The sequence below is a fragment of the Thalassophryne amazonica genome, unplaced genomic scaffold (assembly GCF_902500255.1).
Source record: "Thalassophryne amazonica unplaced genomic scaffold, fThaAma1.1, whole genome shotgun sequence".
Lineage (NCBI taxonomy): Eukaryota > Metazoa > Chordata > Actinopteri > Batrachoidiformes > Batrachoididae > Thalassophryne > Thalassophryne amazonica.
Genome location: NW_022986233.1, coordinates 1,204,658 through 1,226,019, shown reverse-complemented (window position 1 = coordinate 1,226,019; position 21,362 = coordinate 1,204,658). Strand labels below are relative to the sequence as shown.

Genomic DNA, 21,362 nt, shown 5'->3' with positions numbered 1-21,362 from the left:
CGGCATTGGAGAACATAAAGAAGGAATCATATCCTTAAACCTAGTTACAGCGCTTTCTGAAAGACTTCTACTGTAATGAAACTTATTCCCCACTGCTGGGTAGTCCATCAGAGTAAATGTAAATGTTATTAAGAAATGATCAGACAGAAGGGAGTTTTCAGGGAATACTGTTAAGTCTTCAATTTCCATACCATAAGTCAGAACAAGATCTAAGATATGATTAAAGTGGTGGGTGGACTCATTTACATTTTGAGCAAAGCCAATCGAGTCTAACAATAGATTAAATGCAGTGTTGAGGCTGCCATTCTCAGCATCTGTGTGAGCGTTCTGACAGTTAGTGTGACTCGGGGGTGTTGACTCATTTAAACTAACATATTCATCCTGCTGTAACCAGGTTTCTGTAAGGCAGAATAAATCAATATGTTGATCAATTATTATATCATTTACTAACAGGGATTTAGAAGAGAGAGATCTAATGTTTAATAGACCCCATTTAACTGTTTTAGTCTGTGGTGCAGTTGAAGGTGCTATATTATTTTTTCTTATTGAATTTTTATGCTTAAATAGATTTTTGCTGATTATTGGTGGTCTGGGAGCAGGCACCGTCTCTACGGGGATGGGGTAATGAGGGGATGGCAGGGGGAGAGAAGCTGCAGAGAGGTGTGTAAGACTACAACTCTGCTTCCTGGTCCCAACCCTGGATAGTCACGGTTTGGAGGATTTAAGAAAATTGGCCAGATTTCTAGAAATGAGAGCTGCTACCCCAGATTTGAAGACGTCACCCGTCGAGATGAGGTGTGTCGCGCAACTGCACATGTGGCGATGATGCAACTCGCTCGATGTGCAACTGCGCATGCGCATTTTGTTTTTTTCCTCTACCCATCACGGAGAAGTGCGCTTCATCTGCGGAGGTGGAGAACAGCCAGTGGAGCAAACCACGTTTTTAAAAAATATATATAGTGTCAGATCCCGCTTTATATAAGACCAGCTCTCCGTCTCTGGGGTCCGACCTTCGTGTCTCCGCGGGTATTACCCGGCGGGGCTGCACAAAGGCTGTTTAAGCTGGTGGCGAGGAGATTCGTCTAGCCGCTCACTGCCTCCATCCGGACGTCCACCCCGCTGACGCTGATCTCGCACCCCGGTCGAATAGCCTCCTTCTGGAACCAGGATACGAGCCGGCCACGCCCGTTAACGGCAGCTCTCCTCTTATGGATCAGGGCTCTTGGAATGTTGCTAGATTTTAAATTTAGTGACTCGTACAGCGAGTCCCTGGATGCGTTAATTTCGTTAAAAACCAGACTAACCTTTTAGAGCACTTTTTGATGTTATACACCCAAAAAACTTTAACTTTTACACCTTAAGAAGAATCAATAAATCCAATGTCCGAGCCTTAACACTTTAACTGCATGCTTGGAAATTTATTGCAGGTTTTGCAAGTGCTGACAACATAATCAAAATCGGTTATATGATGATAATTTCACAACAGTAATTCAAATATAATCAGAATAATGATTGGCAGAGATTTTTGTTTTTGATTCAATAATGCTATCTGATCTTACTCTGACTGGACTGGATTAACTCCTCAACAAATTTTCTAGGAGTGAGGGAAGGAGGTTTTTTGATGTTAAAATCCCCAGTTCGATGAAGTTGGTCTCCTCTTCATCAGCTTTTAGTTGTTAGCTGACCATGATCCTTGTGATGTTGTAATCCTTCAGGAAATAAATCCACATAAGAGTTTATATCCTTCAGGAAATAAATCCACATAAGAGCTTATTCCTTCTTCAATCAACCAAAAGTTGATCTAATCCATTCTGGAAAGATGTGATGCTCCATGAGAGAGAAAACGTTGAAACTTCCCCACTCAGACTTAAGGCCAGTGATTATTCTCCAATGCTCTGCTACTCCATGACTGGACGGCCTGAGTGGGAGTTGAAAACTCTCTCAAATAATCTCTTATGTCTCCAATCCTCTCGCTCCTCAATTCCAATTGCAGCTCACAAGATGGTCAAGTCTTGTGATCTCCTCGTAGCAGCGGAGAAGTGACAACAGCACCTCTCCCTGGAAGAATAACCCCGTTTCCTGTTGTTGTACAGTTTTTATACGAAAACTCTTGTTGTTGTTGAGTTGCTCTTGGTAACCATGGGGATGATGGTAATTCAAAACCTCCCCCCTTACCCCTTCTTTTACTGGCAGCCATCTGGAGAACTCATGTCCGGGCTGCCGGTAACTGATGTCCCGATTGTCAGTAAATTTATTGTGCAAGTTTCCTGTTTTTCTGTTTAACACATCTTTTCCGAGAATTCATACTTTCTAAATCATGTCACATCAATCACATTTAATCATATTCAATCATTTCATTTCAACTCTTTTTCACATAAAAACAATTCATATGATCATATACAACATTTTCATTCATTATTATTCATTTCATATCTTATTACATCTTAATGTTCTGAACAGTTGTTTTTATCATCAGCTCTTCTGGCCTTGCTTGCAACATCATTAACTTCCTTTTCTGTCTCTGCCTCTGCACAAAAACAACTTCTTTCAGTTCCTCTTTTCTCTGTAGCTGCACCCTTTATGAAAAACAACACTTTCCTCTTTCTTGTGACTGCATGAAAAACAACTCATATAATCATTCATTTTACTTATTTGTAACATACATTTTCTAATCAACTCTTACTTGTTATGTTGGAATCATTCTTAGATATTACTTTTAACACATTAATACTTCATTTGATCATACTTTGTCATTTCAAAATCATCTTAGACATATTCCATCGTCTTCACCACTGAGTTCATCCCGTGGGCCTCTCCATCTGCAATGGAAAAGTCCGGTATGACCTCACTTACTCCAGGAAAATACCAAACACTGTTCAGTTTATTCCAACAACGTGTGTATTAATCCAACGGCACGTATTATATTCCAAGATGAAAACAAGCTGAAAGCAAGCTTAAAGTCATCTTTCTTGACAATAGAAACACACTGCTTCACTTTAAATGCACAAGTCCGTTTCAGACGATCAGCACAGACCCTTTCTCTTAAAAGGGTTTATTTTACTCAGCATGTGGCTTTGTAAACTTGTAGCATCGCCTGCTACATTGTTTAGCACTTACATTAGTTGTGGACATGCTCTACGGTCTTCTTCTGGCATTTTTATACATTTACTTGTCCATCAAAATAAGCGAACTTCGTCAAGTAATTTTTTCAGTGCACACGTGCAGTTACGCGAGGCACCTCATCTCGACAGGACACCATCTCTCCTAACAAGACCAGGTTTTCCCCAGAAGCTTTGCCAATTATCTATGAAGCCCACCTCATTTTTTGGACACCACTCAGACAGACAGCAATTCAAGGAGAACATGCGGCTAAACATGTCACTCCCGGTCCGATTGGGGAGGGGCCCAGAGAAAACTACAGAGTCCGACATTGTTTTTGCAAAGTTACACACCGATTCAATGTTAATTTTAGTGACCTCCGATTGGCGTAACCGGGTGTCATTACTGCCGATGTGAATTACAATCTTACCAAATTTACGCTTAGCCTTAGTGACGTGGCTCGTCTTTAGTCTTCTCGGGATGTCGTCTTTTAGATAACACAAACTAATTGCAAGTGATATGCTAGAAAAGGACACAACACTTTAGAATAACTCAGCCTTAAGCAAGATAAAATGCACAGAGTTTTTAAGTTTATTTAAGCCTTCGACACAGAGCTTAGACAAACTGAGTCCTCTAGAGAGACTGAATAGGTGACAACCGCGCTCATCTATTTATTGGAGACCCGCGGGCATCGCTCCTCCTTCGACTTTTTTATTTATTTCATTCCCAAGACATGGTTTTCTATTGGAAGCGTCCTCTAGTGAACCCTAAGCAGGTGTTAGGCCATTATTTCAATGTGACAAACGCTCCCATTAAAACGTGAAGGATTTACAACTGATTTTTTTAAAAGACCTTCAGCCACAGGTGCAGCTGGCCTGAGGCCCCCCGCACGTGGCCTCAGCCACAGGTGCAGCTGGCCCGAGGCCCCTCGCACGTGGCCTGCGGGAAAGCACCTAAAAGGCCTTGGAAAGTCCCTGACAGACTGAATGACTAATAGAGCCCTTTTTTTTTTGAACACCTGCTAGTTCAGCCAGAGGACATACAGTTCAGATCAGGACACTTGATAGTTCATCACAGTTCAAATATGGACCTAAAAATTCTTCTACAGTCCCTCCTCTGGGACTCGAAAGAGTCCCATTACATCAACTATACTCTTGGGTTGTTTACTGACAAGACATCTTCATTTGTGCATTGCAATAATAAAAAAGAAAAACACATCACTCTATTTACTGATAACTCTGGTGCGGATATGAATATCAGTGATACTTCACACGGTAAATATATTGAAGTGCAGGTGAACCTACATACTAAGGCACAAGGTGAGCAATTAGCTGGATTATATCAACGCAAGGTAACATTCAAACATTGAGTTTTGGTGTAATTCAAGGCACTTAAAATGGCCACATAAAACAAGTTACAGCAACCTCTTAATCATGGCAAAGTAAAGGCTTTACATTGACATTAGTGCAACCAATCATCTTCTGGCATCTATTGTCTCACTCAACCAGAGGCTCCAACCCATTATACTTGGTTCTACATATTATTTTGTTAAAGCGTCACACATTTATTATTTAAATGCATCAAATAACCCCTACGTTACCACTATTTAGTCAACCAATCAAGAAACTATTCTAAGGTTGCGCAGCTATATCTAGTTAAATGATAAACACCATAAATGGTTTCCCTTCATGTCCGTCCTTAAGTCATTTGCCTTAGTCAATCATATAATGGTTTTCATTATAGGCCATTTCTCAACATTCTCCACTTTGTTTTTCTTCTTTTTCAGCTTGTTTTCTAATGCCCTTTTTGGCCAGACGCCAAATTTAGGCGATGCATGTCTCTTGAGGCATGCTATAATTTAAGAAAAAGGGGTCCCTATGGTGCATCTTTACTACTAAATCTCCAAACACGCCGTGTAAGGGTCCCCTTTTTATAACTTTGCAATGTGATATCTATGTGTACGCATTTAGCTTTATCTGTGTTACGCAGATGATGGTAAGGACAGACATTTACCCAACCTTCGTTACTAACATATATCCTTCTTTGTTTTTATTTACACTCAGATTTCTGAAACCAGTCCGCAATTCAAACTCAAGAACCAAGATCATAGTCCGTTTTCAGTGCCATTACGTCAGTCCGCGCTCCTCAGCATTTACTCAGCGTCTGAAGTTTTGGGAGAAGTTGGGGAATATGGGGAGGTTGGCCTTTCAGGGGTAGTGGGGGAAGGATCAGGAATTCTGGCTTTCAGACAGTCGTGCAGTTCTCTGATGGATCTTTCCAGCTCCTTGTGCTGCTTGGCCAGGTTGTACAGGGCCCCCAGAGAATTCTTGCCCACATTCAGGGTGGTGGTGGCCAGCCCTAGCTGTTCCCTCTCCATATGCTCTATCATGCTGGCTAGCATGTCCATACTGGACTGAAGACCACACAGTTGAGTATGGAGGCCCTCCTGAGCACAAGAGATGTTGGCATTGTCACGGTGTATCCTTAACAGGTATGCAGCTGTCTGACTCAGTTGTGGCATGATTTCCTCAAATAGCCCATGGGGAATGTGATTTGTGAGGGGCAGGAGCTGCTCCAAGGTTTTTGGAACAGACTCTTGTGGAAGACGAAGCTCTCGAACCAAGATTGCCATGTCCTGTGGGGTGACCATGACCAGATTAAGGTTGTGCAGTCCAGGGGACAGGAAGTACAAGGGGGAAGGCATTTCGTGTGTGGGGGGAGTATTGTTGATGTCGCACAGGCAAGTGGTTGGGACACTCTGGGCATTTAACAGCCTGTACAAAGCTCCCCTCTGTCCTGGTGGGTGAGTTCGACTAAGGTCCACCCCTGCTGATCCTCCTCCAGAGGTACTGGGCTGATCAGAATATCTCTCCTGCCTTGGGGGTGGAAAGCTGGGGACAGGTCCTAGCAGTGAATTGGGTCTAGGATGCACTCGGGCGGTTGCTGCATATGGCCGACCTTGGCTGCCTCCCCTGGAGGGTATCGTTGCCACTGGCACATGTGACTGTCTCCATGGCATCTGCGGAAGGGGTGTGTTCCTGAGTCCAAAGGGTCCTTCAGGTGATGGTGGAGTCCTCGGGCCGACTCTTGCTGCAGGCAGATTCTGTGAAGCCGTCATCGCCAGGTGCTGGAACGATGAAGATCCTTCTGTTGCCAACTGGTTTAGCTGCTGGATGGATGGCGGCTGTGGCGACCAATCATGTCTCGACCATCCCTCCTGTATATCCTCTTCTCCAAACAGTTCTGAGAGTCCAATCAGACTTGATAGAGGCAGATCAGGCATAGGTCCCTGATCAGGGGAGTCTGGTCTCTCAGCCATACTCCTGTGTCCTAGTAATATACATATACGTTCATTATTACAGCTCCATGTCATTCTTTCAGATATTGTCTATCCTATCCCTCATTTTTGTGGGTGCATGTGTGTGAATGTAAATGTGCGTGCATGTCTTCTTCCTCGTCTACAATATCACCAAGCACGGTCCATCCCAGTCCTCCCTATCTGGGGTATACGCCACAATATTAGGGAGCTGGGGGCTGTCGGGGAGGATAATTGGTATTTCATCCATTTCCATATATTCTGGTTCTCTGTCTGTTTGTTTGTGCTTTCTTCTAGGGCTCGGATGGCTAACAGTGGGAGCTGTCCTACTGTGGATGAAATCAATTTATTGACCAGAAATTTTATCAAGGGAATACCACAACATATTACCAGCAAGACCGCCACCCCTGTTAGTGCCAAGATTACACCTATCTGATATAACCAGTCTTTCCATGATATCCACCCTCTCCTTAGAGCCCCAAACAGTGAAAACAGTGGGCCAATATTCATTCCATTCCCTACAATGTATCCAGAATTGTCAGTTTCATTTCTCCCCCCTATGGAGTTACTTAACAGTTCCTGTTGCATCTCTTCAAGTGTGATTAAGAGCTCTGTCAAATTTCCGTCTTCCCCTGTACGCATGGGAATAGCTGTGCAACATTCGGTGGCTTTGATCATAATACAAACTCCTTGTTCATCAGCCATCATCATCTCGATAGCTAATCTATTTTGCATTGTCATTAGCGAGGTTGGCGTGCAGTTGTTCGGTTAAGGCTCCTACTGCTGCCAATGTCCAGTTCAGGTATCTTTGCTGATTATACCACAAGTAATTATCCACTGCACCTCCTGGAACCTAGAACGGATTTTTGGAGTAACCCCGAACAGAGCCAATGCCCATCCCCCATTTATCCGCGTCTTCATCTGCTTTAACTCTGCTACTGTCTATGGCTTCTAATTGTCGGGGTATCCCTTCTGGTATCCCGTTTCTTACTGTGATGTTCTAGTCTGTTTAAACGTCATTATTCCTCTTTTCTTACGAAGTTTCTGTGGCATGGGTTGTATTGAATTTGGCATTTCAATTACTGTTATAGCTCCTGTGAGCATCACAGGAGCACAAAGGCCTTTCCAATTAGGGGACAGCGATGACAGGAGTTTCCTTCTTTGTCCGCATATCCAAAAGATGTCAGCTAAGGGTACCGTTCCCTTAGCTAAATTTGGAGTAGATACCCATGAAGCATGGGTGAGATTCAGTCCAATTACAGACCCCCCTGTGGCCGGTACTATTTGTTCACACTGTATGCCTGCTGCTGGCAGGGTGTGAACGACGGTAATGTTCCATGCTGTTTTGGCCGGTTTGTATTCTTGCTGGTTTTGCATACACTGTATGTGGTGTTTTGACTGGGTCGTCCCTACCTGCCAATCGCTTATGTATTGTGCTACTAAGCCTTTAGCTATACAGAATGGGTGTATCATCCCTTTCTCTATTTTAATCATAGGTGGAACGGTTCCTTCTGTACTTAGGGGCACTGGACAAAGTTTACTGTCGGCAGCATATTTTTCATCACCTACTGCCATTTTCATAACACATTGTGTATAGCATTCTGCTTGGTCTGAGTTATGTTGGGGGCTCCTATAACAGTTGTTGATATCAGGTAGGGGTTTAGCCTGAGGTATCACACCTTTCCGGGTGACAGGCTATGCAAGGCTTTTCACTGATCTGCCTAGCCGAAAATTTCAACCACTGGTAAATAGATTGGTCTTCAACCCTTGTGTACGGGCTAGGTCTGTACTGGGATCCCATCTCCCTAAGTGACTGCTTGTTTCTAGGCTTCTAATTGTCCTCCTTTTTCCTTGGTTTGATTTTTACCCATTTTGTGGCTTCATGTACTGTAACAGTTACGTCTTGCTGGTTCCCTGCATCCTCTTTTATCACAAATTACCTCTATGTTGAGTGTTCCCTCCTCTTCACATTTGATGCTAATGGCTTCGCCTATATGTAATTCCCCAGCTTTCCCTGTATTCCTATGTTCTTGTAGGCTTTTGATTAATGTATACCAAATTATATGTTTTTCCTGTGTTTAGAATGCCTTGTTTAGCTGCTATTGCGGCCATGGCCACTGGCACAGTCCGTTGTATGTTTTGGATGTCTATTTTCTCCCATACTGACCACCAGTAGTATTGTCAATCCCTTGAATAATTCCTTAATCATTGCTCTGCTGACTGTTGAGATGTGCTACTAGATGTGCTACTGAGTGAGCCGTCACTAGATGAGCTGTCACTAGGGATGTGTGGTGTATCTGTGCTTTGTCTGGGTTGTACTTCCTGTGGTTCTTCTGTCGGTAAATCTACTAAGTTGCTGTCCGAGTCTGATGTCTCCTGTGGCCTGTCTATCTGTCGGTCTGTATTTCTGTCTGTCTGTTGGCCTGCGTCTCCAGTTGTTTCTGAGTCTGCATCTGAGTCTGTCGCTGCTCTATCTGGCAGGGATCCACTACTCTCTGAAGCTGTGCGTCGTCTTTGTTCAATCAGTCTCTGTGAGCGCCTTGGCCGGTGTTCGCCTGGCTGCAGGGAGGTGTGGCCTTCCCTCTGTGCTTCTTCTGGCTGCAGGGAGGTGTGGCCGTCCCTCGGTGCTGCTGTAGGGTCTCTGGCTTCTCTTGCTTCCCCCCTTGGCCCGGCGGCTCTGCCAAGACGAGCTTGCCGAGGCCGCAGGGGCGCTGGGCCACCAACCCTACAGCAGTGGTTTAAATGAAACCAAGTGTCCTTACCGTCTACTTTGACTGCTGTACGTGAGACAAGAATAACTTTAAAAGGACCTTCTCGGCGGGGCCTGTCCCACTTCTTTTTGAACACTTTGACGTAAACCAGATCACCAGGCTGGATGCTCTGATTTTCGGGGGGAATCTCTGCTTCTCTGTCTTCTGTAGCACCTTTGACCTGCAAAAAGATAGTTTTGTGTATTTGGGTTAACTGTCTCAGATAATTATGCCATTCGTCTTGTAGCTGCTCCAGCGATGGTCCTTCGTAGGTCCTCTCAGGTATGGAATAGGCATCGGCCGACCTGTAAGAGCTTCAAATGGTGTCAAATGGGTTAGTCGGTTAGTTTGTGAGCGCATTGACAATAAAGCAAGCGGCAACGCATCCAGCCAGGTTAGTTTGCCATTGCTGTCTGCTATGATTTTTGCTAGTTTGTTCTTTAAAATGCCAATTAGCCCCGTTCCACCGCCCCATTTGATTGAGGGTGATAAACACACCCAAACTTCTGTTGATACCCAATTGTTTGAATGTTTCTTGTGTAACCTTGGCTACAAAAGCCCTACCGTTGTCAGATTGAGATAGTATCTGGAATGCCAAATCTTGGAAAGACATCTCGGCACAAGAATTTGGCTACTGTTTTATGGTCTTGATTTGCAGAGGCTACTGCCTCAATCCATCGGCTGAACCTGCATATCACTACCAAAACATATCTCATTCGTTTAACTCGATTTTCAGCTCCATGTCTATGAAACCATCATAAGATGTCTGAATGGCCCATCAGGGACCGGAATGTGGGCTAAAGGGGCTGTGAATGATTTCCGGACATTGTACTGTGCACATACCTCACACTCATTCAACAACGGTCCACTGTAGCTGCCATATATGGTGACCACCAGACAGCTTTTAGTTTGTTCATAATTTGGACTCGCGAACAATGATCGGGTCCGTGGGCCCAAATGATTGCATGTCGTAATAAATTGGTGGGTAACACAAAATGTCCATGACTACTGCCCACAGCTTGTCCTGCTGGCCCCTGACTGCGTGTCTCAATAGCGCCTCGTTTAACCCACATCGTTTTTCTTCTCCACTGGCCCTACTTTGAGCCACTATCAGTGCGTCAAGTGAAACCAGTGGGGCACAATCTTGGATGGTTAGCAGGGGAAACATATTTCTCCTTGTGCTCCTTTGCGAGCTGCGTCATCTGCTAGGTTGTTACCTTGAGCTATGATGTTATTATTCTTTTGATGACCTGCACATTTAATGATGGCTACCTCAGACGGTAATTGGAGAGCTTGTAACAGTTGGGAAATCGCTTCTCCATGAGTGACAGGGGTGCCATCTGCTCTCAATAATCCCTTTGTTTCCAAATGTTTGCATGTACATGAACATACGCCATAAGCGTAGGCTGAGTCTGTGTAGATATTAACACGTTGATCTTAGCTATCTGGCAAGCCATAGTTAAGGCTTTGATTTCTGCCAGTTGGGCTGAACAAGGCTGATCAATTCCTTGGGACTCCAGTAATTCAAAGGTCTCGCCATCCGTGTTTAGTTTAACTATCCCCATACCCGCATGCAATCCCGTGGCATCCCGAAAGCATGAGCGTCCACGAACAGGGTTAGATCTGCATCTATGCATGATTATACAAATGTTCTCTGGCTCTCAAAAATTTCTCTGTCTCTTGCCACACAGTTATGTGGAGTACCATCTAACGGTGTGGTCAATTTGGTGGCAGGATTCACCGTGTGACAACGTTGTATTGTTATTTCTGGGGCGGACAACACAACTTCATATCCAGTGCGTCTAGCTTGTGTTAAGACAACACGTTGACTGGTTAGCAGGGCATGTAACTGATTGCGATGTGTACAACGTTACTGCATGTCCCATGATATGGATGATGCTTTTTGAAAGCAAGGCAAGCTGCTGCTAGACCCTGATAGCATGGTGGCAAGCCTGTTTCAATGTTGTCAAAGCTTTGTACTATAATAGGCCAATGGTTGTTTTTCCTTCATTTGTTCCTGCATCGTACAGCACATGCATATCCAGCTTTTTCAGTAACATACAAATGGAAGGTTTCCCATAATCTGGGTTACCTAACGCGGGAGCAGATTGCTGTCTGTTTTTAGGGCCTCAAAAGCTCCCGTTGCTCATCTGTCCAGACGAGGAGAGCTGCATTGCTTGTTTGCCCCACTGCTCTATAGCATGGCACGCAAAGTGCAGTTTTTATAGCATAATCACAAATCCACGGCCGACTGTACCCTGCCATCCCAAGGAATGAAAGCATCTGTCCCACTGTTTGGGGTTTGGGAGCCTTGATTATAGCCTCCACTTGGCTTGGGGCTATACATCGTGGTCCCACTCAACTGTCTTCCCAAGATTCTACTGTTGTTTGCAGAACTGCAATTTGTCCTTACTTACTTTATGACCTCCAATGCATGCAATACAATTAATGAATCTTTTTCACACTGTTCTTGAGTCTCTGATGCAATAAGGAGATCATCCATATATTGCACCAATGTACTGGGTATGTCAAGGTGTTGTAAATCTTCAGCCAGGACTTTGTGTAAAGATGTCTGGGGACAGGTTCAGTCCCTGAGGTAGCCGTGTATACGTAGCTGTTGTCCCAGAATGTGAATGCAAACAAATGTTGTTGATCTGGTGCACAGGCACACTGAATAGGCTGAACACAGATCGATTACTGTGTACCATTTTGCTCCAGCAGGGATGCTTGATAGTATAGTATGCGGATCAGGTACTATAGGTGCATCCATTGCTATTATTGCATGACTAGGACGCAGATCATGTACCAGCCGATACTCTTTGGTATTGTTTTTAGGGATAGGGTGGATAGGCGTATTGCATGGGCTTGCAGTTTTATTAAAACTCCAGCTGCCATTAGTCCTTAATTACTCGGTTTTATGCCTTCAATAGCCTGAGGTTTTAATGGATACTGCCTTGGGAGGCAGTTTGCTCCCGGTTTTACTTTTATTTTTACTGGTAAGGCTGTTTTTACTAGTCCTACATCCGTTTTGCTTTTGGACCACACCACTGGTGGTATTGCTCTAACAATTTCTCTTGTTGGGCGATAACACCATCTGTCCCTCTGGTCTAGGATTGAGCTACACCTTTTGAGCTATAGCCTCATCATTTACTTTTCAATTAATTCGTACAAACTGCTGGTCTTTGACAGATGTCCTTGTGGACTTTCCATGTTTTTGCTATTCTTCAACTTCTGAGGCTGTCTTACCATTGGAACCTAGGTCCATGGGATTCATACTTGTCTGAGACTAAAGGGTCACATGAGGCGTGGCATTCGGCACTTGATCCATTGTTGTTCAGCTGAAGTTAGCTTGACAGAAGCTGCGGCCCCTTGGGGGCCTAAATAAATTTCTGTGGTGGTAGTGGAAACGCCGTTGATTCATCAATGCATCCCAGCAGCATGCATAGTCAGCCTGTTCTGTTTGGCATCGAACATCAGAGTGACATGTAAAGGTAAACTAGGTGTATATACTGCTGCATAGTGTTGTTCTGCCCAGGGCTTCCATTTTTCCCATTCCAGTTGGAGATTGAATTTTCTGGTTGTAACTTCAGCCAGTATACCATGGGTTGCACAGGTCGGACCTTGTTTTCCATGTCCATAAGCACCATAATGTTGGCGAGTGCTTCGTCAGGAAAGTGTATTTGCAGTCCTTGATGGGTACACACTATCTGGGTTTGTAGCTTACCATATGTCTCTTCCCAGCAAATTCACAGGTGTATTTTGGTGAGTATAACAGGGGTGCTTCAATTGTTTTTCCTGCAATCGTTACAGGAAGGGGCGTGTAAAAGGTATTATTTGAGTTTTCCAGAAGACGATGGTCTTAATTACAGACCCAGAGAGGGGGAGATGAGCGCCCATTTTCCCTATGCAAGTAGTTGCCCCTGTATCCACCATGAAAGGGAAATCTCTGTTTTGTATATTAACGGTGACGGTTGACTCTTCCTTAGGTATCATCGAAATAGCCAATGCCACCGTTTCCCCTCTGTCTTCTCTAGGCCCCCTATTGCCAATAGGCAGAGGGTCCAACCAAGGTCGGGCCTGACAATTTCTCATTCGATGTCCAGGTTGTCCACAGCTCCAACACTCATTAGAGGGTTGATCCCCTATTGGGGGTGTTGATCCATAGGCGGTCCTGCTTGACTGTCCCTGTGAGCTGAGTTTTGGAATCTGCTTCCAAATGAAGGTTGGCGAGATCCTCTTCGCCATCCTCTTTGACCTTGAAAGTTCCGTGACTCTCCTCTCCACCCATGACTGTAGGTGGGTCCATTTCGGGTGTGCCAGTGCTATGGTAGTGATAGTGATGCTCCACTGGTGCTGAGACTTCCTCTGTAGGAGTGCTTCTGCTGCTCCTTGGGGGCTCTGTGTGGCTGTTACCACAGGTGCCTGTATGGTGGCAGCAGTGTTTGCCGTAAGGCCCGTGCTTGCCGGCTCAGAAGGAACAGGGGTCATCATTGGTGCCTGGGTCTTGTATTTTCTTTCTTGACTTTGGTTAGCTCTCCCAACTGCATCTGCACCAATTTTTCGTCAGGATTTTGCTGCATCTTCTTTTGTTTTCTTTCTTGTAGATTTCAAGATGGTGACAAATATGCTCAGAGTATAAAGCCCAATTCATTTTTGATAGTCCCACGACTCCATCTAGGGCTTTCTGAACCTCATCTGGTAGAGCCTTTTTACAGTTATTTTAAACAGGATTTCAGTTGCTGGAGAATGGTTCATGCATTTCCTGTTTCCTCCGCCATCTTCTGGAATCGGTGCAGGAACTTCTTTGGGCACTCTTCAGGTGTCCACTCCTCATATCCAATTTAGAGGGATCCAAGACCTCAGGGTACTTCTTCTCAGTCCTTCCCACATGGAGTTTCTATAGCGATTAAAGGGGACTTCATCATGTTGATTAGTGCCCATCATTTGTGTTAGTCCAACCTTTCCTGCTAATTCTTCAGTGTCATGTTTTCCCATGACATGCATTAGCAAGGCTTTTATGTCACCTAAAGATAAGGTTACCCCTGCAGTGCCTTCTTCTAAGGCAGTTATCCATCTCCCAGCCTTGGGTGATGTCTGGCAGCCTGTTGGCCAGCCCCACCATGTCTGTCCAGCTCCATGGGGTATCACATGATGACCATTTCTAACCACCAATGGGCATATGAGGTCTTCGTCCTCCTCTTCTTCTGTGGGGGCTCCATACTGTCTTCCAGATCAAGTGCGACTGACTGGTTCCAGGCAGTCTATCCAGTTGGTTATATCCTGTTCTAAAGCCGCTATGTCTTTGGCTACACATTGTTGTCTTTGCCTGAGTCGGGCCTCTTTTGCACTCTCAATGACGATCACCAGAAATTTTTCGGGTGGGTGGCTCTATAATGTGATTCCCTTGATTGGGCGTCGATTGTTGTAATATTCTTCTTTCCTCGGCGTCCCTATGTCTTTGTATTCTTTCCTTCGCTAGCCGAAGTTGCTCAGCTAGTTTTCATTATCTCTTCTGGCCAGATCCAGTGTGTCACAGAAGCTCTTGTGCACTCTTCGGAGCCTCTATAGCCTGTGAAGGTCCAGTCGGCTGACTTATGGTGGGAGGGGACGGTTTTCAGTGGACCTCGATGTACAGGCGGAGACTTCAGGTCTCTCTCTTATCCTCGTCTGCCTCCGTGTCACTGTTATTTGTGGCCCCCCCTGCTGGTCGTGGTGAGCGACCAGTTACTTTCGGACTTGGAGACCTTGTATGATCCATTTGACAGACTGAGGACCTGTCTCCTTGTGGCTCTCGAGCTTTTAGTGTCAGTGTGAATTTGCCCTCCACATCCATGCCTTGGTCCTCCACGAGTTCCTAATACAAATGTCCAGCTGTCTTTCCCATATCATGATGTTATATGGGGGTGGCTCTGCTTCCCAGCTCGGTACACTGGCTTAGTGTCTTTGGATCTTTCCTCTGTCATTTTTTCTCTTTCTGCTGTAGCCTCTGTGCTTCCTGCTTGAACAAGGCCAAAACTTCTTTTTCTTCAGTGCGTTTTTGTAGTTATTCACGTTTTCTGCTGATCTTTAATTTCTTTTTTCTGTATTTCTACCGCAACTGCTTCACACATCACCGGATCGAATGATCCCTCCAAAGGCCATTGCCTGCCCCCATGTGACCTTTTGTGCCACTTTCTCATACATTGGTTGGCCTTAGTGCGTTTTCCTGGATATTTCTTAGTACTAAGTCTAGCGGGGTACTTTCCCGACCTTGACCTTGAGAGTTACCATGTAACCCTGACAAACACTATGTCAGAGTTTCTATGGTGTTCGGTAGTCCCTCAGGGGCTGTCCTGATCCAGACCAATAACTTGCCGGCTGTAACACCTATTTTGTATTTTAAACCCTTAAAAGGATTAAATTTCCAACTGTTATGCCGTCTTCTTTTTCTTTAACTAAATATGAAAATTTACCTGTTTCCCACCGAACCTTCCTTGGGACCACAGTCAGAGTCAACCTAGGAAACAGTTCTTCACCTGGATCGGTTGGCAGTTATTAAATGATTTAATGGTATGCTAATTTCTTTATTAGGATCAGCACAAAGCAGCTCCAGCCACGGAGTTAAACCCTGATGCCACAGACGTCTTATCAGCAGCTCCCAATTAATTAGAGGGAATTGTTCTTTCTTTTGCTTCAGATTGATTACCTTAGTAATCTGCCATAATTTCTGATTGATCTCTTGTTCGTCCTGCCAATGTTCTGCTCCTACCTTGTCAAAATAGGTCCTTTCCAGCCAAAAATGTGTCCTGATTCCCTGGGTTTCGATGTCTCCGTCAGTCAAGTAATGTTCTGGGAGTATTATTTCATTATCACTTAAGTCTCCCATCAATGACTGTCCCAAGCATTGATCAGTCTGTCAGCTTTTTCACTATAATCTAAGCTTTAACTCTTTTGATTTATAACCAATTTATTTCTTTACTCCTCTTACAACCCTAACACTTCCTAATGTCTTTGCTCTCGACTTTCTATTTTCCTTTTAATTTTTTACCTTTCTGCTTCTGTCTTTTTCTGCTATGTGTTATTAGTTTTTTCTTTGAAATATATCTACTTCTCTGTATTTACATAGCAGTCTCTTTCCTGTCTTTTTCATCGTCTCTGTTTCACACTTTCCTCTCTGCCTGTCATGCACCTCCCAAGTCCTTCTGTTGGTCTAAATGCCTCCTCTCGTACCTACTCTTCACATTAATCTTGTATGTCAGCCAGCTGCAAGCCCTCACAGCTTTGCCTGCAACTCCCCGATTACTCTCCGCTCCCACACCAATCTTCAAAAGCTTATACACAAAAATATTAAAAACAACTTTCTATATATATCTATCTAGACTTCTGCCACTTTTCACTCCGCGGCTTTAAACAACCTTTTTAATCACTTAACACCAATCTGTTTAAATATGTATCTCTTCTTCACGTTAGACAGCTTCTCCAGCGCTGCCAGCAACTTCATATATTATTTTTTTTACAAGCCCTCTTTGAGCGTACAATATTTCATTTACTTCTACGCCTTACCGCGCCTCGCGTGCGTATCCTTTGCTTAATATATTATTTTTCACCAGCTCCTCTCTGAGCATACAATATTTCATTTACTTCTACGCCTTACCGCGCCTCGCGTGCGTATCCTGTGCCTTTCTGCACTTTCTTCTACTTTTTTCTTCACTTACTGAGCTCCTCGTGAGCTTAATGTGCCTTTGCACTGAAAATACTCTCTTTTCTTTTCTTATAAAAAAACTCATATTACTGTGTACTTAATTACTTATTCTTCTCCCACGCCCCACAAGCGTGTATTGGTGCTTACTGCACTATTCTGTTTCATTAATTCTCATATTCTGCACTAACTCTTCATTCATTTTTTTTTTTTTTTTTTATAGTTTTTCTCTTTTCTTAAAAATGACGTCCTTTATTGAGCTCTTTTACTTACTGTCAGCTGTGCTACTTTGCACTTTTCTCTTTAAATCTCTTTATCACGTACGGTATTTCTACTGCCCCCTCAGGCGCTTATCTTGTGCTTCCTCTGCACGTATTCTCTGTTAAACTCTTTTTCTCACTTATTTCACTTCAGTCTCTGTTAAACTCTTTAAATAACCTTGTATTACCTTGTATCTATTTGTTAGTATACTCCCCTAAATTAACCCCTACAGCGCATGCTATCAGCCGGCACGTTAGTAACGAATTTCAACACCAATTATTCCCCAAGCATCCAGGTTAGTTCTCCACGCACTCTTTTCCGCACCAGAGTTCATGAACATTCCTGACCTTTCACTCACACAGACATTCTTTTTCCCGGGAACACACACACCTTCTGAGCATTTTATCTACAAGGCTGATAATTTTCAATTTATTTTTTTTAGTCTTATCAATTTTCTTAGTCCAGGTTCTTTTGGGTAAGAGGTAATTAAAAAATATCACCTGTCAACTTGGGCGGAAATCCCGACTCACTCCTCCAGATCGTGCAGAAGTTATAAAAGGTTTCTGCTTACCTTTTAGTCGTGATCACTATTATTTACGGTCTGGGGGATGAGCTGGACCGTCCCAGGCTGCCGGAATGCCCTGGACCCTCCTGAAGGGCTCGCCAAGTTCTGACGCGGTCCGTCTTTAGTCTTCTCGGGATGTCGTCTTTTAGATAACACAAACTAATTGCAAGTGATATGCTAGAAAAGGACACAACACTTTAGAATAACTCAGCCTTAAGCAAGAAAATGCACAGAGTTTTTAAGTTTATTTAAGCCTTCGACACAGAGCTTAGACAAACTGAGTCCTCTAGAGAGACTGAATAGGTGACAACCGCGCTCATCTATTTATTGGAGACCCGCGGGCATCGCTCCTCCTTCGACTTTTTTATTTATTTCATTCCCAAGACATGGTTTTCTATTGGAAGCGTCCTCTAGTGAACCCTAAGCGGTGTTAGGCCATTATTTCAATGTGACAAACGCTCCCATTAAAACGTGAAGGATTTACAACTGATTTTTTTAAAAGACCTTCAGCCACAGGTGCAGCTGGCCTGAGGCCCCCCGCACGTGGCCTCAGCCACAGGTGCAGCTGGCCCGAGGCCCTTCGCACGTGGCCTGCGGGAAAGCACCTAAAAGGCCTTGGAAAGCCCCTGACAGACTGAATGACTAATAGAGCCCTTTTTTTTGGGTTGAACACCTGCTAGTTCAGCCAGAGGACATACAGTTCAGATCAGGACACTTGATAGTTCATCACAGTTCAAATATGGACCTAAAAATTCTTCTACATTAGCCAGCAGTTTCACATTTCCTTCAGTGTTGCCTGCTCTGGCCCCTGGAAGACAATTGACTATGGTTGCTGGTGTCGCTAACTTCACATTTCTCAAAACAGAGTCACCAATAACCAGAGTTTGTTCCAAGGCGGGTGTGTCATCGAGTGGGGAAAAACGGTTAGAAATGTTAACGGGTTGGCGGTGTACACGGGGCTTCTGTTTAGAACTACGCTTCCTCCTCACAGTCACCCAGTCGGCCTGCTTTCCCGGCTGCTCGGGATCTGCTGGAGGGGAACTAACGGTGGCTAAGCTACCTTGGTCCGCACCAACTACAGGGGCCTGGCTAGCTGTAGGATTTTCCAAGGTGCGGAGCCGAGTGTCCAATTCGCCCAGCCTGGCCTCCAAAGCTACGAATAAGCTACACTTATTACAAGTACCATTACTGCTAAAGGAGGCCGAGGAATAACTAAACATTTCACACCCAGAGCAGAAAAGTGCGGGAGAGACAGGAGAAGCCGCCATGCTAAACCGGCTAAGAGCTAGTAGCTGCGCTAAGCTAGCGGATTCCTAAAAACACACAAAGTGAATAATGTGTAAATAATTTAGAGGTGATTCAGCAGAAGGAGTGCTTTAGTTAAGGCACGTGAAGATTACACTGTGAAACAAATCGTATCTGCAGTGAGAGCCAACCACCAGTAGATGCAGCATGATAATAAGTGAATCATTTAAATTCCTGCTAAAAAGGCATAAATCATAAAACTCATTTAGTATTTTTATTTGTTGGCAGTAAGTGACAAACCTGCAGTGCAGTGATGGATATCAGAGCATTTTTTTCAAAAGCAAAAAAGCTTCAGGTGAGGTTTGTGCACTCTATAAACCTTATGTGATAGTAGATATGGACATTGAGAATAGCAAAGGATGGAAAGTGAAGCTCAGGGTAAATTGAATATGTGTATCAGACTGTGGAGGTGTCTTACTTGTGTTACTAGTGTTTTGATATGAATTCTGACTTTTAAGTCACACATTTTTATTTTTCTTACTTTTAAGGACTTCATTCGATCTTGTCTGTCCTTTCTATGCTTTGCTGTTAATTTGATAAATAATTCATATTCATATATTTCTTATCCTGAACCCTTTAGTGCAGTTAGACCGTCTGTGTTCTCCATCCAGCCTTATAGTGGAGTGCTGCTGTCGCTGTGCTAAACCAGGTCCTCCTGCACACGGCACTAAACCTCACTGATCAGAACAACTGCAACTACTGTATTTTTATGACTTACAACATGGAAAAACCACATCTATCAGTTTGTAGAATAAATGAATGAATAGCCAAAAGTAAAACACAGTCTAAGTAATGCCTAAAACTGTCTAAATGTAATTGAAAAGTGATACCAGGGTGAGTGTTCTGTACTAAGTACTATGACATAATAATCTGTTAAGATGAAATAAAAAAATCTTCAATAACTATAGGCTCATAAGACTAAATATAAAACAAGGATAATGTACTTTACTCAGCCTCTGAATTTCAGACCTGCTCCTAAGATGCAATTACTATTTGCCCTCACCACATTAGGAGATTAAATTATTTGTTATATAAACTGCACCAGAATGCAGGAATTTTATGTACGTATGGGCCGTTATCCATTTGATAACGTGTTTTTTTTTTTTTATCATTCTGACTATGAATGCAGCTTTTACAAGCAATGTTTTCACTCTGAAATCACGGGAAATAGTATTCTGGACAACTCGATTATAAATTTTTTAAAAATGTGCTAAGCACCCCTAAAACTGGAAGTCTAACATCGCCTCTGTTACCAGCATCATGGTCTCTGAGAATCTGAAGCTCCTTCCTGCCGTCGTCTCATCAAAAGAGACAGACTTTTATCATCCAACACTTGAATCAGTTCAACAAAGACCTCTTCATTTCTTTCCAGCAGTTAAGGGATAGAATCGTGCACTTTTTTACAAAAGCGCCAAACTTTGTCCAGAGCCTCTTTAGGTTATATTAAGTCATGTCAAAGCAGGAGACATTTGATTTTAGCCCTGTATCCTGCTGTTTTTAAAAGGGTGTTTGCATGGTTATAATACAGTGTATATTTTGCTATTCATATGACAATACCATCATATGCTTATTATGCAGGGGGCCAGTGATCAAGACTGGACCTTGTTAAGGTGTAGAGAATGGCTACTGCAACTAGTGCAAAGCTATACTGAGCTTATGTGATCATGTATCGTCCGTTGTGCGGCGTCATACGTCATCGTACATCCTTATACATTAGCAGGGTGGTATGTTTCAAAATGGAAAGAGGTAGAGGACTCATTTCAGGCCTGTAGGGATCTTTAACAGGCCTCTACCTCTGAGACATAAAATTAGGTCACTGTGATCTTCCTAGCATGAAAGCTGTAGAGAGTAGTTCATTAAAAATTCATGAAACATTTGTGCATATCTAGGAAGTTTGCCAACCAGGTATTTACAATGTTTTCAGTTAAAAAATATGGTGATAATCATCTTAATACCAATAACATAAAATAATAATGATAACAACAACAACAATAATAATAATGGTTATGGCCATAAAAACAAAATTGATTTCTTGTAATTAATAAAAAAGCATTTCTTTCCGTTCAAACACTGTTGTTATTTTAGAGTGTAAATACGTTAGAGTGCATGAGTCGCATCTTTCCTTTGCCCTATGCTCGCAAACAGCTATATTGCATAGGTATATTGATATTCACAATGAGTTAGACAATATTTAGTCACTTTCCCTAGATTAACGCTTTTTCTAAGAGTGTAAGCACACTGAAGTACATTAAATGCATCCCTACTTAGCTTTAATACATTTTTCATAACCTTCAAGTTTATATTATGAACTTAAAAAGACATTTGGATAAGAGTTTGTCATGAATTATATGAGGGAAGGCTGAAAATAGTTATTCTCTTAAACCCAAG

At 43.3% G+C, this 21,362-nt stretch overlaps 1 long non-coding RNA gene across 1 annotated transcript; it reads right to left on the bottom strand.

Annotated features, from left to right (window-relative positions):
• Window positions 1–752: 752 nt before the first annotated feature.
• LOC117505639 lies at window positions 753–18,919 on the bottom strand. Its single transcript, XR_004559193.1, has 3 exons — window positions 18,895–18,919; window positions 17,232–17,242; window positions 753–873 (listed from the first exon to the last, which is right to left on the bottom strand). It is a non-coding gene; the product is annotated as an uncharacterized LOC117505639 (long non-coding RNA).
• Window positions 18,920–21,362: the final 2,443 nt, after the last annotated feature.